The sequence below is a fragment of the Mercenaria mercenaria genome, unplaced genomic scaffold, assembly GCF_021730395.1.
Source record: "Mercenaria mercenaria strain notata unplaced genomic scaffold, MADL_Memer_1 contig_1914, whole genome shotgun sequence".
In the NCBI taxonomy this organism is placed as follows: Eukaryota; Metazoa; Mollusca; class Bivalvia; order Venerida; family Veneridae; genus Mercenaria; species Mercenaria mercenaria.
Window position 1 is genome coordinate 25,057 of NW_026459932.1, and position 6,688 is coordinate 31,744.

The 6,688-nt window shown below is 34.1% G+C and overlaps 1 long non-coding RNA gene across 1 annotated transcript; it reads left to right on the forward strand.

Moving 5' to 3' along the window:
- The first annotated feature begins 490 nt into the window (after positions 1-490).
- LOC128551990 (uncharacterized) lies at positions 491-5,765 on the forward strand. The gene is made up of 3 exons (XR_008368942.1): positions 491-793; positions 1,378-1,462; positions 5,606-5,765. It is a non-coding gene; the product is annotated as an uncharacterized LOC128551990 (long non-coding RNA).
- Positions 5,766-6,688: the final 923 nt, after the last annotated feature.

Here is a 6,688-nt window from a genome sequence, read left to right on the forward strand (position 1 = left end):
GGGATATAAACTAGCTATTTTTATTTAGGGGCCCAGACTGTCAAAAACAAATATTTAACATTAGGTTAGCATTAGGTATATGGGCATTTTCTCCAACAATGTAGGGGCCCAGCCCAAAATCTAGGGGCCATGGGCTACTGGGCCCCTGCTAATTTATATCCCTTATCCTGAAATAAACTCCCGCAATATTTCACTTTTGTAACTAACACTTTACGAGGTTGCTTTTCCAAGACCGATAGAAATATACGTTTGGGCGGAGCAAACTATATTAATATTAGATCTACCCTCTCACCGATAGCTAGTGACAGCTACGTCTATTTACTACCTGCGTTTGATGTAAACGCCCATTCGGTGAGCTTTTCTGAAATTGGCAGTATCAATACCTGGATGATAGGAATCTTACAAAAAAAGCGGGATTAATGCAAAAAAAAAATCACTGCTACGGATTAGATGGAACAAAATTTAGGCTCTTAATGTGATCTAGATCTATTTTATGTCATGAAAATCACGAAAATATTTGTGGAAGACATTTAGTAAATCTACTATTGTTACGAGTGTAGATCTAGATCTATATAATATTAACAAATTTAATAATAATAAATTATCAGTTAGAAACTTAGAATCTAGATACTTACAACTTATGTAGAGTCTATAAGGCGGCTCGAAAAGATGTTTCTGCTCTGTCGTCATAACACGTGCGATGACGTAGATAAAAATGACGTCATCCGGCCCAGCGCTTTCGGCTGCAGATCTTCACCGCCGCCATTTGTGATATAATACAGCTAAGCCTAAGGTTAAAGGTAAATTCACCTTTATATTTATGTAAAATCTAAATGTTTTGCGTATTTACACTGTTGTTTAGGCCTAAGAAATTTTTTGAATCGATGCCGAGCATCTTTGAGTTGATCTTTCGTCTGTTCTAGTTGTAGGCCTATCATTTTGATTAAAGTCTGTTCCACCTATTACGTTTACCTCGTTTCTGAATTATCAGTATCGATAAAATCGTCCAAAAAACATATTTATATACCATACATCAATATCTCTAGAAAAACTCTGGCCTTATGTTATCAGTGCAAAGGTAGTAAAGCTTTTGGCTCATTCAGTGTTTAGTCATGTTTGACAATTGGTTAATATTTTGAGTAAAATAGGTGTGTCATACAATTTTAATGGTAGTCTTTCTTGATATCACTACCTCATTTTCTTTGGGTGGTACGCAAACTTTAACATTTATTCTAAGTCGAAAAGGGGCCATAATTCAGTCAAAATGCTTGATAGAGTTGCCTCCTCCTTTTTACAGACTGGGGTCATGATGGTAAACAAGTATGCAAAATATCAAAGCAATATAATTTGCACTATAAACCAATTAATCTTTTACAGACCTCTAACTAGATCAATGAGTATGTGTGCTGTGCTGTGCTGTGCTGTGCTGTGCTTAGATATTGTTATGAAGTAATGCAACCTGGTAAGCATGATTTACATTTTTAACCTTACCTGGTAGTGTAATTAATTGTGCGTAACTATGTACATGTAAGTTTACACACTACCTCAAGTATGCAGTAATATGCCACTAGGCCCACTACACACACTTTTCACTTTTTTCTTTTATGATTTCTCCATTTTTCATTTATGCTCCAACATGGGCCATTTTTCACTATACATGCCAGACAGTCCCAAGCCTGTTAAGTCAGTACGTGCAGTAACAAAATGACAAAAACGAAAAAAATCACTCACCTATCTCGCTAGAATTGTCAACATTAGCGAAATGCCTGCGGTACCGGAAGCGAAGTGCCTTCATTTCTCATCGGCACAGGCGGTGCCGCAGGCACTGTTTAGTACCCGTGTAAGTGTGAGGGGTCTCTTAAAGTTACTGAACTCCATATCTGGCTACAACTTTGAAAGTAATTTGAGGTAGACTTTAAGATTTAAATTGCGAATTTTAAAAACAATCCGCAAAAGTACTACATTCAAACTTACATATTTTCACTTCAAAGAAAAAAGTGAAAAGTTATTTCCGTCTTCCTTAACCCTTACAATGGTACAACCGATTAGTTTTGCCTTTGCGACCAGTGCAGACCTAGATCAGCCTGCACATCTGTGCAGACTGATCATGGTCTGCACTGTTCGCTATTCAGTCAGTACATTTATAGTGAACACCCCTTCGAATGATAAATGGTATTGCCCAAATTGAATGATAGACCTGTCCATTTTAGAAACTTAGCGTGCTAAGGGTTAAAAGGTCAGAAACACAATATGCATAGGATGTGACAACAATACTACACTACACTATATATAATCACACCAGAAACAGAATACAATGCCAGGCGTGTTAAGTCTCTATTTATTAGCAAGCTATATATATGTTTAAAGCAGGCAAGCAACATGCAAAAAATTTCAAGTATTTAATAGTTTCTACAACATAATATTATAACATACAACATGGAGGCTTTAATAAAGAAAGTGGGAATAAAATGCTTCAAATTGGGAAAATAACTTGTCTGATTTATCTAGACTGTGTTGTGAATCTACATTTGCCTGAAACAACAATTTTTTTTTAACCCAGTGGCACTTTTTACAAAATAAATTTTTTTGTGTTTTTTTTTCATTTTTTTTTTTTTTTTTTCCGATGCTAACATTTTCCTACTTTATTTTTATTTTTATTCCCTCCTCCTAATGCTCATTTTTGGAAAATCTCCCGTAACCCAAGTTATTAAAAAACTCTGGCCTGAGGGAGGGATTTGTTTTTAATTCTGAGTAGCTTTGCTTGAAAAAGTATTCTGGCTTCAACATAATGAAAACAAGTCTGGACTTTCAAATCCCGGAAGAAACAATTGTGGCTCCAGGTCACATTAAAAAAAAAATATGGAGTCATGTGATGACAAAAACTGGGTCACTAGGTCAAACATGTTTACAAACTTTACACTGTTATGGTGAAGAGACCGTACCATAGCTCTTCGCATACTTTGATTTTTCAGACTAAAGTGATTTTTACAAGTGCACCGGTTACGATAAAAATGTAAACAACGGACTCTGTCTATATGAAACTTTGAAATGAATGAATGACAGTCGATCTTAGTCATAATACTGATTGACAGTGAATGCTAATGACTCCGTGTGTTGCAGAAAGGTATTTAGTTTGTAACTGTAATTTCTCATCAATTGAAATCCTCTCAAAACTGGTAAAATAATTACTTATATTTGGACAAAACTCACCGTCTTTGCCGTTCGACAGCTGCAAAAAGGGCACATATAAAAGATTCAGTGTAAGTAATATTTCACTGGTACTACCAGTTAGTAAGTTCATACTCTGAACAACACGTCAGAGAAATTTGGGCAGATTTGACCGATTATGACGTTGGCAGCTTTAGATTGTATTTTTTCTTTACACAAAAATTGCCGTTAGGTAACAAAGCGAGTACGCCGATAATCCGGAGTTCACCGATTATTGTTCCAGTTCACGCAATGTAATCCAGCAATTAAACTGCATAGCTATTAGCTACTGCTGTTATAGGAACGTGGTAGAGTGTCTGCCTTAGGTGTGAGAGGTCCTGGGTTGGAGTCCCAGTTAGAGCTTAACTATTTAGATTCTGCTAAAGCATAGTTTTGCTGTTAATAGACTGTTCCAGATGTTCTAAATTTTTAGCACACAGTATCATGGATCATTATTTAGCAATCCAGATCGAAGTTGAATGTTAAATCAAATGCACCCAATTAGAAAATATTGACTATATTATGTCCCTTTGATGTTTATGCAGGGTTCATACGCATCAGGGAAAAGTCAGGGAAAAATTTTTTTTTCAAGGTCAGGGAATTGTCAGGGAATTTTACAAAATGTCAGGGAAATTTTGAAATTTGGAAAATGTCAGGAAAATGTCAGGGAATTTTCTGATCTGGTTAGGCAACAATTTGTAAAGGTTAAGGCAGTTTCTTCAAATATTTCCTTTTTCATGAAAGCTATCACACTTACAACAATTAAAGCATAATTTTAAATTATATGCATATATCTATATTCTACACATTTTTCAAATTCCATATAGAAGAAACTGAAAGGGATTTGCACCCCTTACCTCCTGAGCAAATCTGGTGATGGCTATATCTAATGATTCGATCCCCTTCTCTCCTATATATTTAAAATTGAACCACTAAATGTGCACATTTTAAGATAACAAAAGTCATACTAGGTGACTTGGTTTGTATCGTACCGAACCAAAAAGTCAGGGAAAAATGCTTTCATGTCAGGGAAAAGTCAGGGAAATGTCAGGGAATTTTGTCTGAAAGAATGTGTATGAACCATGTTATGCTCTCCATGTTCAAGAAGAGTTACATTTCCTTGATCTCAAAATTTTCGTTAACATGAAAATATTAAATGCTCATAAGTCCGCACTTCTGGTTAAAATATTGTCTATATTTCTGTTTTTGAGAAATATATGGACATTTGTCTTCATTTCAAAGCTTTTTAACTTCAAACCTATGATTTGAAAAACTTAGGTACTATCTCTATATGGTGTGTTAGTACAGTGTTTTCTCTTGTAAAGCTTATGAATTTGTGAAAAAGAATTATGCATATTCTGTTGTGTATAAAAATATTTTTGAAATTGTGAATTCAGAAACATTTTTAACTTATTTCTGGAATATCCTGAATTTAGTTCTTAATCTTTATAGAGAGTATTTCAGTAAAAGTTCAGTAAAATCATTTTCTGAAACTTTTTTTAATTCATTTCTGAATCTTTCAGAAACAGTTCAGTACAACCTCCAAAACATTTAGAAATGTTCAGAACAGAAACACACTGTTCAGAAAGATTCAGACTGCTAAAAATAGGTCAGGCAGGGTTCAGTGTTCAGACATGTTTCAAAAATATTCATACAAATAATGTCATGAGGAAACTTTTCTTCTGATTTATAAAAAAAACCCAAACACTTGATGATAACAATTCTTTCTCTTAATTAAGTCAGCAACATGCAAGATTGAGCATAACATTTCTTTAACAAGCTTATTACTAATTTAAGTTTTGAATTCCAAAAAAAAATCTTTGGGTTACTATGAAAAAAATATTCTGACCCTCAAGTTCTGAAAAAAATATTCGGACTTTCAAAGAAAGGGGAAAAAAAGATCTTTTTCTCCAAGTAAAGAAAATCCTGGGAGGTCCCTCACACTATCCCCCTCCTCCCCCGCCCTTGAAACAAGTGTGCAAGTGAAATTGCATTTACAAATTGGATAGACAGGATATTCTTCATAGGAGTTAGTGCATTTAAGCTGGATATTCAGTTACTTCAGGCCAGTTAAGTAAGGTAGATCACACTGCTTTGTACTTGATATTTTTATTACTTAAACTGTAGATAATGGCACAATTTACATACAGGTATCAGTTTGTTTAGAGTTTTTGTATTTTGACACTTTAATACTTTTTTGAAAAGGTCAGAGTAATTTATGATATAAATGTTCATGGTGAAGTTGCTGTGAAAGCCAAAGGCACTTTATAATTATTTATATAATTTCACATTTTCTTGGCAGTCAGATTGTTTTGACACTATTGCACAAACATATGATCATTTTAGATGTTCCTTTATTTAACGAAAGATAATAAGACTGGCTTCCATCATTTTTCAGATGTTGTACAACTACAGGACTCTCAATCTCACTCAAGTTGATGGGTCAGTTGCACGAATGGTAACTGTAATTCACACTGGTCACGGGAAAAAGTGCCGCTGTGTGGGAATCAATTGTAGTTTCTCCGGTTTGTATTTCGTATGTTTTTACAGCAATTTAATGTAGCGAGTTTGAAAAATTCTGCGGGCAAAGTAGAACACTTAATTCATACCTTACATAGACAGGAACTGTTTTTGCCAGAAAGTTCAGCTGTGTTACACAGTGTAAGAATTTGTGCAGGGTGAATGGTGCTGCCATGGTGTTGGAGATTTATGTACATAATTTTGCACTTAATGTCTATAAGTTCTGTAAGATTTAGGTACGACTATACATGACACAACTTAGGAGAACAGTCTATTCTTATATTTAAATAATAATAAAAACCAGTAAGAGGGACAACAGGTCAAAGGCAACAGTTAAATATGAATGATTTTAATTTCTTATATTTGCCACAATTACTAGGCTGCTTAAAACTGGCAAGATTGACAGCTACAGGATTTTTTATAACCACAGTGTAATGATATGAAAACTATCAGTATTACAGGGGCGTCAAATTCAATTGTCCGTATTGCCCAGGTTGTCCCAAAGCTTGTACGGACAAGTGAAATTTGACAAGAATTTACTATATAACTATCATACGGACAAGTAAAAAATAGCAAATGACAAAAACGGACAAGCAAGTAAAAATCAGATTTTGTCCCCCCTGTATTAGTGTTCAGTTATAAAATGAAACAACTGTCCTACATCAAAAACTGTTTCAGACATAAAAAAGTCATGAGGTTTTTGTAAACAAATATAATGATTAGATATTGATTGAATAATCTTTAAAAAAATTGAAATGTATGCACTATAATTATGTCCTTGATGTAACAACTTTTATGACTTAAAAAGTAACACTGGCATTACCTCAGGTACCAAGTGTGACATATTTTACCTAAATTTTAGATAATATAATCTTAACAGCTACATAATTATGCAACCAGGTAATTATGAATCACATACCATTATGTATGATAAAATGATCATTATATATGATGAAATAAA